The sequence below is a fragment of the Balearica regulorum genome, chromosome 3, assembly GCF_011004875.1.
Source record: "Balearica regulorum gibbericeps isolate bBalReg1 chromosome 3, bBalReg1.pri, whole genome shotgun sequence".
NCBI classification, from domain to species: Eukaryota; Metazoa; Chordata; class Aves; order Gruiformes; family Gruidae; genus Balearica; species Balearica regulorum.
The window spans coordinates 18,183,862-18,198,069 of NC_046186.1; the positions used below are offsets into that span (position 1 = coordinate 18,183,862).

General features: G+C 38.0%; 1 long non-coding RNA gene across 1 annotated transcript in view; it reads left to right on the forward strand.

Moving 5' to 3' along the window:
- The window catches only part of LOC142601250 (uncharacterized), a 104,898-nt gene that overhangs the window by 56,524 nt on the left and 34,166 nt on the right, over positions 1-14,208 (forward strand). The window lies entirely within an intron of this gene.

A 14,208-nucleotide genomic window follows, 5' to 3' on the forward strand; every position in this document is an offset into this window, starting at 1 on the left:
TCCCACTCCAGCCATCCGCATGATGTGGTGGCATCTTTTGTAGTCAAGGGAAGAGGAGGGTGGCAGTGTGGCTGTGTGGTCTCTCCCACGTCCAGTTGTCCCCATGTCAGGTGCTGGTTCCTTGCCATACTAAGCACTTTCTGTGTCTGGTGGATCCCACTTGAATCCCTTCATGTTGAAGCCTTTGGAAGGCTGAATTTTCAAAACAATTTTTGCTTGTTCTTTACCATGTAGGATAAGGTATGCTGTTGCTATCAAGATGTCATATAAAAGACAATAATTGCAAATATCATAGCAAATGAGACCTATGAGACAAATTATTGTGTCTCTCAGGTTCCTCTGTCAAACCAAGTGTTTAGCATGAGTACCATACACACTGCACAAATTATTTTGTGTTCCTGATGCGTCTTACTCTGAATCATCCTGTTATGCCAAGAAAGCTGTGGTTGACTTGCATTTCCTGACTCTTCATTGCTTTGTAGTTTTTTCTCAAGGGAAGATCCTACAGACAAAGAAGTTAGTCTGAAGGAAGATAGCGTGTAATTTAAATAATGCAGAAATAGGATCTTTAGGATCCGCTAGGCATGGAGACAAGTCAAAGCTGAAGTAAGCTATTGTGCTGTTATAATACAGGGCATTAAGTCCATCAACAGACTGATGCAATTGTGAGCTCCACAGAGTGTATGGACACTGTGGCTTGTCCAGCTGGGGAAAGCGGGAAAGCTGTCTTTCTGTTTGGTGCAGAAACATCAGGGATACTTTTCTTTCGTGTTATTTTGAGGATCAGCTCATGGGCTTGTAGGTGGTGAGCAGAAAATAGTAGGAGAAAGGATAGTTTAATAAGCTCAATTAAGCCTCTTTTTTTGATGGTACCTGTAGTGTTTGGAGGGTAAGGACACACTTTGCCACCTGTAACACTGGAGTTTTTTGTATCTGGATCAATCAAACCAGGACCGTGTTCTCTGGCTCTGCAAGCCATGGACCATCTGGGTCCAGCTGTGCTCATTGTTGACCTAGTAGGAATAAATGGAAGACAAATAAGAGAGCAACTGCCTGCGATTATATTTGCTGCCCTTGCGAATACTATCGAAGTGTCTTTAAATTAGTTTGTTTCGGCTTGGGGCCTAATCCTGCCAAGCACATTTTTAGCATGTGATCATGTGCCATCAGTAGGAATAAACTGAAATATACAGAATCTAAGTGTGCTTAGTGCCTCTGAGAACTGGACTATTTATTAACATGTACGGTTTGAATTCAGTAGCATTTGAAAATTATGCTCGCTTTTTCCTTTCCTTTCATTTTTTGGTGGCTGTTTTGGAAATTATTATATCACAATATGCAAATAAACTATAATATGTCATACTTGAACCATAGAAATGGTAACAGTAATAGCCAAATTCTCACCTTTATAATCCAAAGAACTAGAAAGGTCAGAAAGACAGTAAGACAGAATTTATTTTTATTTTGTCAGAAAGACTGACAACATAAATGTTAAAATGTTTCACTAAATAGAAGAGACTCTTCTGACAATCTAAAACTGTCATTGCAAAACTATTTTAAGGTCTTTTACTAACAAATGCAAGTGATTAAAATTACTAGAATGGTACACTTTCTGCTTTTGTGTTTCTGGTCATAATTATGTTCTCTCATGTCAAGAGTAGATTCCACTTTACTGTCCTTGGTTAGCTCACCATTCATCATCAGCCAGTATCCATTGACAGATTTACCCAGCAGAAAATACCAAATGGGAACAAAGATGGCTGAGCCAAATACATTTAAAAAGAAATACCGGTCTTTCTATGTTCTGCTCTACCTGACAAATAGTACTTTGCCAAGCTGTGGAGTGGGAGAAAACCATGGAGAGCAAGGGATGAAAGAACAAGGTGGTAGTGATGCTGTTGGTGTCACTCTTCTGTCTGAGTCAAATCTGAACTTATGCCCCAGCCTTGTGTTGGGTAGTATGGTGCTGCTGAGATTGCTGTGTTTCAGCTGAGATATCAAATGAAGGTCCTGACCTTGTTCTCATTAGAGATCCCTGGGTACTTGTTCTCATTAAAGATCTCCTGGCTCTTTTCAAAAGGGAAAGAGTGTTAGCCCCAGCGTCTTGGCCAAATTCCAGCTTGGGTAATTACATTCTGCCTACCTAAATTCCCTTGGCTCTGTCAATTCAATGTTATTTTTAATTTCTTCCCTAAACCTATGTGTAGTATTATCATGTGTTGGGAGACAACTGCCTCTGGCACCCTAGATTTGTTTGCATTTTTGAGGTGGAAGAACTGATATTTGTATATAACATTAATAATTTGTTAAGTCTACAAAGTACTTGTAGTCTTATGATTTAATGCAAGATCATCTTAGAATGTAATCTAAATCTTTCATGTCTTGCAATGATCAGTTTCACACAAAGTATGTGTACTAAGAAAATACTTTTTCAGATGGATGGTTTGAATGTACCATTTACATTGTTTATTTTAGTTGATACTTTTTTAATCAAATGATGTAGTGTATATTGAATGTCAACACCCACAGAATATTGGAAGACATGTTCAGCTGAGAAGCCATTTGGGTAATTTTTTTTAATGCACGTGAAGAGACAGAACATGGAAGATGGGAGAGGAGAGAAGTGTACTGAGATAGCATGCTTTAAATGATCTGTTTGCAGAAAACCATGCTACAGAAAGAACATGAGCCCATCGAATACAGTCCCATTGCTTACAATCTTAGTGGAAGATTCTCAGTTTTGGTAAAGACAAAGGCACAAGAACCCACAGAGAAGAAAATAATTAGCATTAATCAAATACAAAAGGTGAAAGCTCTCTTTGAGGTTCCAGCCTGTTAATGTATTAGAGATAAACCCAAGCTAGCCTCAAGTGTATACTCTCAAGTGCATGTCTCGTAAGGTTTGAGAAAGCAGTTGGTTTGGTATGGCCTTTCACAGAAAGAAGTAGCTCACAATTAAAAGTTAAACTTAACTAACTCAGTAATCCATCCTGTGCTGACACAATCCTGGTGGTTGCTGACGCAAGGCTGGTGGTTGGCACATGGGGGAAGTAAATCTGTGGTTGGCTGATGCAGTGATTTTTGTCCCATACAGTCCAGCTGTGTTCAGGTGTGCAAGTGATTTCGCCCACTGTTCAGGGCTGATAAATTTTGGCTTCCTATACAATCAATGGAAACAGCTGGCTTCAGGCAGCCTACTGCAGATATAACTCAGGTCTCGTGGACTGAGCAAACACTTGTGACGAAGTACCTAAACCCAAGTACTTAGACACATCTTTTCTGAATGGAGGTTGCAATATATGTGCAGGAGCTGTTAATCTTTTGGGGGATTTCCCATGTTACCTATTTTTTTTTCAGGGAAGCTCTTTAGTATGTTTCTTACTATTCCTGCCATAATCACTGAGTTGTATTTCCTCAAAGAAAGGGATCCTGGAAGGATGAGAAAAAGGGACTGTGGGCCCAATCCCAACCAGTGCTGCCCAGTATTTTAGTTTTGTGAAAGCTGATGGTACTGAGTTGCCTGCTTGAACACATGCAGAGATCTACTGCTGTCCAAATGTTGAAAACTTCGGTGAGAAGAGGAGATGAAATTTTTTACCTCCTCTCCAACCTGGAGAGGTTATTCAATGTCTGTCTTTGCTTTTTTTATCTGTGCCATTAACTTGATGTTTTACTTATCTGTTTGCACACATTCCCCTAAATTACACATTATTTTCCTTATAATTTGTATCTGCTGTTTAAATTAAAAACTCACCAAAGTTGTTGCCATGAAAATAAATTAAAATTAGAAGTCTATAATTACAACATGAGCCTATGATTATTACAACAAACTACAATACAGTAAAGAGCAACAAAACAGGAGCAAGAGTCTGATAGCAACTCACACACAAAAACTTTGTTGAGTAACACTAACCAGCTGACTGTGAACTAAGAAAAAACAGAAAATCTTGAGCCAAGACTTCCACTTGGACTGAAGTCCCTGTTCTGGATAGCCCTGTTATATGAGATCACAGCCTTTTCTGAGAACCTTACAAATAGCCAGGCCCTGGGAGAGTTGCGGGTGGAGTGAGACGTCCTTACCCTGAAACTCTGGTAATCTTTGGTATCTAAAAATAAACAGCATGACATGGACTGGAAGGATATAGCTCCACCCAGGGCTTCTCAGGGAGACGCCTCTTTGCCTTACTGCGATGTGGAGGTAGGGACAGCAGCGCTGCATATGAAGAGGCAGCTGGAATTTCAAGTACTGGGTCTTTCTTCTCTCATTAAAGGGGCACACTGTAAACGGACAAGGTGTCAAGAGGTCTGCCTAAGAATAAGGTCCCTCACCAGATATGATGTTTATGGTACCCACTACCAGGTGATATTTATGGTGATACCCACTAGGATTAGCGAGTGAACGTGCAATGATCTTGATTTCATCTACCCTTACAGTACTCTTCTGAAGTATAATTGAAGACAATAGGAACATAGGGACTAATTTTAAAACTACTTTAGTACCTACCTATTCATACTTCCCTAGATGCTTTCTGAAGTCCCACTCAGCATCTTATACACCACTAAAGTCCTAAGTGATTTATCTAAAGTCTGCTCTTGGGTAGAAAATAGCAAACAGAAAACAACGCTAAAGCTGTAACACAAAGATTGATGCTTTGATTTCTGGCCAGCACTTCTCCCTGTTGAAAAGGGGCATGCTTTTTGTTGAAATGAGAGATTTTTGCCTGAAATATTCTGTGGAGTTTTACCAATTTTTCATATAAATTCATTTGAAACAGAAATAGCATTATATACTCCTTTTAAAGCTGGGAGCAGGGAAGAGGACCGTGAGCTTCAAATTTCAATTTTACATCTCAAATTCTATTTTGAATTAATTTTCTGAAGTTTGAACACTGTTCTTATTAATTTTATTTCCTTTTTAAAAATAAGTCAGGGATTTAAACCCCAAAGTATTTAAAGAACTTTTCCAGCCATGTTGTACTGCTTCAGGACATACATACCTATGCTGGGGCTGCTGCTTGCATCCTGAATATGGCCTCTGTTTCTTGAATGGGGTGAGGTCTGTCCTGCTCCAGCTGGACAGCCAGCAGGACCTGAGATACATAGCTTAAAGCTTTCTTGAGTCTGTTTCAATCGCAGACACTGTTTTACCTCTAAACAGAAATAACAGCATGAGAACATAACCCCTAGAGTCCCAAACGGTACCTACTTCAGATGTTCCTGTTCAATACTTAGGAGGCAACGAAGGCCAAGGTGTTCCCACCATCCTACTTCCTGAGAAAGATACAATTTCTAGGGCTAGTAAGAAAGCCCGCTCCATGGGGCAGTGGCATTTGATATCTCGGAGGAATCTTCAAAAAGATGTTGTTGTCACCCTCTTGCCACAATAACCAAATCTGAACACATCTAAAAGAGATGCAAATGGAACTTGCAGGGGATTTTATTCATCAGCTGTGCTTATGTGGAAGCCAAAGACCTATTCTCAATTCTCCAGTGTGCAGGGGCTCAACTTACACAACAACCCAAAATTAATGGAATTGGTGTCTCTTTCTTGAAGAGTGGTCTCAGTTCAGGATCCTGGGTAGAAATAGTATTAGCATAGTCACCTTTCTCCGTTCTGGAAGTCCCATCTTTCATGCCGAGATAAATCCTCTTTTCACAAAGTAGAAGACTTATTCCATAGAAAAGTGTCCACCTGGAACAGCTAAACCAGAATGGTTAAAATATACCAGTTTCCAGGATCACAGTCCCAATTGGTTTCTCTTCCTGTACAGACCAGTTGATTCTCTACTTTCATCAGAGAGTAATTATTATGGAAGAAATTATTTGAGAACAAACTATGTGAAAAAGGAATAGAATTGGCATAATTATAGTAGAACAGGACCCCTGACCAGCCCTGCCCTCAGTGTCACAGCAAGTTCTCTTATCTTTTCCAAGGACACTGTAGCCACAAGCTTGCTCTTTCCCTCAAGGCAGAAAGTTAACTCACAATATTTCCCAAAATCCTTTAAGGAGGAAGAATTCCAAATTAAATTAAAAAAAAAAAAAAAAGTGCAAGGAGAATATACCCTGAAGATACTAGTCACCATAGACTTCTTTAACCAAATGTGTTTTATTTCAAATAATAACAGTAATTAAAAATACAGATTTAAGAAGCCTGAGCAGATTAGTTAAAGAGCATTTTAGGATTATAAAAGCACTTCTAGTTGCATCAACCAGATGCCATTTCAAACGCTGCTGTTTAGATTAATTAACTGAGTTCAGGACACCACATATATTAAAACTGCTAGTTGTACTACCCATCCTCCCCCACACCCTTTTGTAATTTGTTATTAAAATCTTGGCCAATTAGAAAAACACAATGTATTAAGTAAAACAGCACACTGAACCAATCAAAAGTAATTACTCAGACTAAGATTCATTTAAATGATTTATGGCAGCAATTAAATGATTTTAAAATGCTTCATAAAGGTGTGGTATGTTTCACACATTCACGTATACAGTACTTAGAATGTATGGAGTCTGTGTTAAAAGGCTACTATTAATTGCTTTTACAGAAATGCCACAAATCGTGTATTTTAGCAAAAAGATCATTATAACAGGATATAATTGATTTAAAGCACTATTCTGGTTAAGAAATACAGCTATAAAGTGCTTCAGACTTTAGTGTAAGAGCAATTCTGTCTCTCTTATAGAGATATTTAATTACTTTAATAAGTCTGTAAAACTATTTTATAAAGAAGTAGCTTTTAAATTACTTTCACTCTAGCAGAGATTGAGATCACTTTATGGAATATAATGCAAATACATTTCTCAGCATATTAATAAAATCCTAACATTTGCTACACTGAAAGCTGGAGGAGAAGTGCTATCTCTATTTAAATATGGGTGGCCATCATGTAGATTTCCCCCCAGGCTAAAATAAATTAAATGTAGATTAAGTACTGTATAATAATATATCCTTATCTAAACCAAAGAGCATAGCATAAGTTTGGCTACTTTAAATTGGGTCAGTTCTCCATCTGGGTTGGGCCCAACATCCTGTCTCCAGTGCTGGTCTATAACAGATGCTTGGTTTAGAATTTAAGAGCAGGGTATTATCAAATCTTTTCATTCTTTTGTCTTTGGCCTTCCCATGCAGCAAGTCATCCTTTTCTTCCCTTTGCTGCTCTGGTAGATGCCAAGCCTTCAGCTGGAAGACCTGCATGTTAAAGAGCCAAACCCAAAATCATTGGTGAAGAAATTTCATTGTCATTCAGTTTAAAAATAAATTATAACTTCAATAAAAGCATGATCGATACTCCATTTTTATCGAACCTCTAGTATATTCTTTTTGGTGCATTCATTTTATCTGTGACAGCATGACAAAAGGTGATAGGATCCAGAAAAGTTTTATTTATTTTATCATCAGCTTCCAGAAGTTATATTATCTCTTGAAAGTAGTACTGTGATGGCACCAGAACATTTATTTTGAGGGCATGGCAATACATCACAGTTGAGCATGCTCCAGAGGTGCTTCAGGGATGGTGCTACAGAGCATCTGGTTTGTAAATATACAGAAGTACTATTCCAAGCTTGATCCTAAGTGCTTCCAGAAGAAAGTGCATCCCTTTTTTTTTTTTTCCTAATAAGAGGCTAATTTAGATAAAGTAAAGCAAATGCATTTCTTCCTACTTGTGCTGCCTCTGCCTACTTTCAGGCTAAGGATGGGATCAGCTGCTTTCTAAAAGGTTTATGAAGCACATGTTATCTGTAGTTCTTTCACCTCTCTTTGCTGCAGGTCTTTCATTTAACACTGATCAAGAAATGTGATGCAGGAGATATTGAATTGTTGGAGAAAAACTTTGGAGAATAGATCAGGGTGGCTCCCTAACTGAAATGAACCATGTGATTTCTGTGGTCACTGGGATTAAGTTTATAGAAAACACATAGTCTGCTGAGTTGAAGACAAGTACTTTGAGAGTAAAGCACATGGAAATCATACCCTTACATCAGCAGAGCAATCTAAGATGAACAAAAGACAGTCCACATTAAAAGACAAGGAGATCCATTTCTGCTCTCATTCAAGCAATTCATACATAATCTGCAGATATAGACAGATAGCAACTATGTTATCAGACACATGAAAATGTGCTGTTTAAATGATTTTTTTCCAAGATATTCAGTTCCAACAAAATTTTAATGATTAATTAAGAGTATGTGAATAAATTTGAATATATTAGTTTTTTGAGTGTTCAACTGTTTATTATCTTCATAGTCTTATTTTAGGGAATTTCATGGCTGTACAGCAATTCTATTTGGTGGGTTATCTTTGTAGAAGAAGAGGCAGCAGAGGAATTGGGAAAGGAAGATGCTCAATTAATTAGTAGGGTATTAGTTCCTGCTCCTAATTAAAATCTAACTAAAATAGGAATTTGACAGGTGTTTGGCCAGAAAGGAAACATTAGACACTTTTTAACCTTTGGGGAAGTGAGTAGGAAAAGATAGAGCTTGAAAGGCATTTTGAGGGCATTTTATAATAGCTTTTATCTTATTATTTAATAAATTCTGTTTGACAGCAATTTAAATACAGGCTTTTCTTTACAGTTTTATTTTTAACATCAAATCACTGCATTCACACACTTTGTTTCTGTCTGGGTATGGTATGGTAAATCAGTTGGGAGTATTTTTTTTTTTTTTGGTTAAATTTTTACTTTTACTGTGGTTTTGTCTGATTGCTTTTTATTCCCCACTGATTACTGCCTCAGAAGTCAAAAGCCTAGAACTTACACCATCTCACCCTACTCTGCAAGACTTTGTAAAAGCCTTTTTGAGGAACGACGTCTGTTGAAGGTTGTCTGTGCAAATACCCTTCCATTTTGTCCTGTCTGGATAGGAAGGATGAACTCTGCTACAGAAAAACCTCCAAGTTTATTTCATGTTAGATGTGCACATTCAAGTAATGATGCTAGAATCTGTTTTAGAAATACCTAACCAACTGAATAACCTCAGTCCTTCAGCAGTAATAATAGCTGTGCTTATAATTTGAATTAATCTTCTAATATGTTATATCTGTTCTGAACATGTGAAGAAAACATTGGAGTTTGACTTAAGTGAGCAGCTTTATATATTTGACAGGAATTCTCTTTGGGGTTTCATATGAGCTTAACTCTTATTGTAGGTTTGGACACTGGCTGATACATGTAATTCACAGAGTTGCCTAACAGCGAGTGGAGACTTCCCTGGGAGACCACTTCTGACCAGATGCCTTTCTGGTGGGCAGGTTATTTGTCTGTACAGGCTGCCTGTAGCCTTGTAGACAAGTGAGCTGCAGCTCTGCACCAGCTCCCTGGCTGCAACATGCCATCACAGGGTGGAAATAAGGAGCACATTTTGGTTTGGAAACACTAATCTGTCCCTGCAGCAGTGATGCTGTGGTGTTTCCTGTACCAAATATTGTGTAATTAGAGCTCTATGAAAATATCGTCAGTTGGGGGTGGGTGTTACTGACTTGATTTGCAAAAATTTCTTTTTCAAAACCTTGCCTTTTCTGGAGCTGAAATTCAACTTCTGGGACATTTATGAAAAACAATGGCAAAAAAATTTTCTTTGTTGGAAACCAAACTGATTCGAAATGAACATAAAGCCTCATGAGTCCTGCAGCTCAGTCATAAGATGCTAAAATGAGAGGACTGCCTGAGACCCCAGTATTTGAGTCTGCTTAATAGTGACCTTTAAGTGAGAACTAAGTAGGGTAAAACTATTAGAGCTTTATGAAGTTTGATTCATATCTGAAGGATTTCAAATCGGGGGTTTTGATATTGCCATCTCAGTCAGAAACAAATTGTTGGCATTGACGTGCTTCTTGCAGCACACAGCTGGAAAGGCATTAAAAAGACTATAGAGGGCATTGAAGAAGCAAGGGGAAGCTTTTCCTTCACTTAAACTTGTCTGTGGTCAATTCACCAAATAGCAGGAGTACAGTGAGACTCACTGTGTAATGTTTGATGCAAAGGTAGGAAAACGCCAGCTGTAGATGGATAAATGTGTTTATTCTGGACTGCACTGTCAACTTGTCCAGATCAGTTCACCTTATCTTTGCATCTACATGTCAGGGAAATAACTGCTCATGATATCTCAGCAGTGCTTAGCAGGAAGGAAGTTTCAGCTTAAAACTGAGGTGCCTAATTTTAGTAGTACTAACACTACTGTTCCATTTAGATCACCTCCTGAAAAAAATATTTCTGTGAGAAACAAAAGACTGTGGGTTTTGTTGTTGTTGTTGTTGTTGGCTAACACCAAAAAAAAAGTGAAAAAAAGAAAAACTTTCACAGCTTTCCCATTATTAGTTCTGGGAAAACACAATAAAGCCACAGCTGGCAGGCACTTATTTTTTTCTTAGCATTTGATAATAGAATTAATTGGTAAGTGGAAAGCCTACAACCCTTTTTCTGCTGGAAGTTGCCCTCTGCTATCATTATGAATAGATGTTAAAATCCAAGCTAATTGTAATTCACTTAATAATGAACAAATATATTTGCATCATCAATAATCAAGGCTTTTTTTTTTTTTTTTTGACAAGTAGTTTTAATGTGGAATGTCAATAAACTCTGGAGAAAGAGATGCTCAGGTCAGCATGAAGAGTGCAGGGTGATGGGGTAAGTTCTAATGCAGCACTCTGTCCCTGCGATTCCTTTTTCAGTGACAACGCTCCCTTTTACAGCACTTCAGGAAGCATGGAGTGGGGAGGGTGCGGGGGGAGAAGAATGTCTGTCTTACAGTGTGCTACAAAACTGAAGTTAGCAGTGCTCTGAGTGATGAACAGCAGTTCCAGTGGAGTTGTCTATAGTAGTTCAAGCCCATTACTCCATCCCCATTAGCGACATTTATCATTTAGTCACTATGCTTATGCAACAGTATTCTAATGCTGCAAAAAGTACCTCGCCAGCTCTATATTAGGGATGGGTGAATTCATTCTGATAAAATGAGAACCGTTCTTAATTTTTCCCAGACCTGTAACTGAACCAAAACCTAATGTTCATCCATCATTATTTCAGACCTGAGAGCTTGTGCTTTGCAAGCAGGGCCCCGATGTATCAGCTCAGCAAGGTCCCTGATGCAATGGTGGTGGGCATGGTATAAGAACCTGACCAGAATGGAACAGATTATTTGGGAATTTCTCCATCCCTTTCCATCTGCAAACTTCTCTCCTAGGCTTCTTGCCAGTGGTGAAACCATGGTGAGGATGTAATCTGCTGGCAGGCCAAAAGAAGCACAGTGTCAGCAATATGGATTGATAACGTATATTTAGGAATAGCCGGATCTGAAATACAACATAAACTTATACTCAGATTAATTCTGCTAGCCAGTAAAATACTGCACAATTTTTTTTTCAAACCTGATTCTACTATTTTGAGTCCTGTGTCATTTTTCTCACACTTCATTATTTATGGGCCATTATAATATACATGGCATTTACAAGCAGCTTTCAGTAAGTTTTTTTTGTGGTGGTACAAGAGAAGAGAATGTATCTGTAATTACAGGAAAATTCCTGTCTTTCAATGCAAAGTTACATTGCATCTTACTGACTTATCTCCCCTAAGTACAGACTTGTACACACTAAGACTGTATTTCAGGAATGAAGGCTTTTCATAAATTGACCAGGTTACAGATCAGAACTTTCTGATGTCTGATAGAAGGTAAAGGAAGAAATATGTGTTACAGCAGTGACATGGAATATAATAGAATTTTCAGTCCTTAAATATCTTGTTGATTTCCAGGTTGTTTTTTTTTCCAAAAGTGCCTAAACAAAAAGTAAATAAAACAGTCTCAGTGATTGAACCTAAATTATTTTCAGTGTTTAAACTGAAACTGTGACATTCCAGCACTTTCCCTCCAAAAAATAATCTCAAGTAATAAGCCTTCATTCTTCAGTGAACGAATATATTTCTGCCTGTTAAAATTCAAGACTGTTCACAATTTACATTTAATCATCTGCAGCCAAGGAGCAAAAAACGTTACAAGAAGTTTTGAAGAGTTAAAGCAAGGACTCACGTAAGGACAATTTATCAATGACCACGGTCATGGATTCAGGGTTCTCAGGGTGACCGTGACCATGGAATATCTCAGAATTCCATCTGAGCCCTCTTGAATCCCCTTTAAGAATTTTTTCAATGTTTTCAATGACAAAAAAGAGTTTTCATTACAGTCAAAAAAGCATTGAAGCTGTTCCCTCCTCTTCACCAAGGGATGTTGAAAAGAACTCTCCAGTGGGTAAGTTTTTGCTTTGTGTGATGAGGAATATTTGATCCAGCTTCTCATAGGTAGTCTGGTGGTGTTACTAGACGAGTAGGTACTGTCTTTAACTAACTTCCAGATTTTTCACTTATATGCTCCTGGCCCTCCAGGTTTTTGGGTGTTTTCTTCACAACAGTTGCTACACTTTACCAGCAGTGCTAGTCCAGCTAACTGAATGCTGTCCTGGATGTTGTCTAACATGACCATGCTGGAAAGAACAGCTTAGGAAAACTGCAGGTGTAGAGTCCAGGAATGGGCTATCTATTTTATCTTGAGGTCATTTCAGGGTTATAGTAACTGTATACGTAGGTACACACTAAAGAAGAATTTGGGGTGTCTTCTGGGGAATAATCTTACATGCTGTGTCAATGAAAATATTAGAGGGACTTTAGGATTTGTTCAATACTGTCCCAGCTTGTTTTTTAATCAGTGCCATGCAGACAGATTTCTGCATGTCAATGGGAGTCCTGTTAGGGCCAGCAAGCTGAATGAATACAATTCATTGATTCATTAGTGAAAGTCTGGAGGACAGGATAATGTCAAAAAAGCCCAAAAGACCAAAAAAGCCTCTGATGATCAGTACTGGTATTTAACGATACAGGAGGATGTTGTCGGATCTCTCAGATCTTATTTCTTGGATCATGTGTTATGTGGTCTTTCTTTTCTATTGTTTCAGACAAAAGCTGACATGGCAGATATTTCATACAAGATCATGTCACAATGTGGTATGCTGAATGTACTCATGAAGTTAGATTCAAGTTTTCAGATCTGAGAAATGTGTCTTTAAATAGCTTAAGCAGAGACTGGAGATGGCAAGAAATAAGTTCTTTATTACTTCAGTACTTTTTTCCAACTTTACGGTGAAGCAACATATTCGGTATATAGACTATTGAGTCGGCAAGGAACACAACAGGTACCATAGCTGTTGGCTAAAATTAACAAAAAATAAATTGGATCCTGGAAAGTGTGTAGTGCACCCCACTCCATTAATAAATTGTTAAACTGAAAGCTCAGATGTGCTTTCAGTAACCACTGACATTTTATCTGAAATAAGGATGAGAAATTTCACTTACTACAAAGCAAAGCATTAAAAAGGTTCCTTATCTATGGGACCAGAATAGGGATATTAGTAACAGTGTCTGCTTCTTTTTAAAACCCTATTAGTGTCAGGTAATATGTTTCTCCAATGGCGCTTGACATTCACTGGGCCAAAAAAACCCTGAAAATGAACTTTCCAAGGGAATTTTTTAAGTAATACGCTAATAACCAGCTAAAGAAAATGTAACCTTTGATATCACTAAAACATACACTAGCTTCATTCCTAAAACTGGTATCACAGGCATTAGCAATGTAATCTGTTATTTCTTTTTCTGTACATATGTTTCTGTTGTGGTCTATATGTATACATGCGTATAGCTACTAACCAAATATTCAGCTTGTGGTATTTTTTGAATTAAGTAAGGTACAAAGCTGTAAGGCAGGACTATTCTAATAGCCAAAACCTAATATTTCTTTTTCTTGTTGTATATAACGCAAGTTAAGAAACAAGGATCACAAGCTTCTGCATTAGTATTGATAAACCTTTTTCATGACACAGTGCTTTACTTTATATAAGACACTTGTAATTGTCAAGCTGTGCCTCACAGGTTGTGCCTCCAGAGCTAAAAGGCCTGAGACTGTTCAAATAGCATGGACACCAAATAGTGTGAATAGCATAGCTGGAATGCCTGTGGAAATATTTATGTTTTTAAAGGACAGGAAAACAGCACAGACTGCAATACTGTGATTGGAAGCATGAACATGGAAAACACCATACCACATGCAATAAGCATCACATGAGAGACAGACTGCTAAATGAAGCAGGAGCAGAGCATGCGCTTAAGTACTGGACCAATGCTTGTCTGTATTGGTTACTTGCTAGTGTGTTTGTAGGCA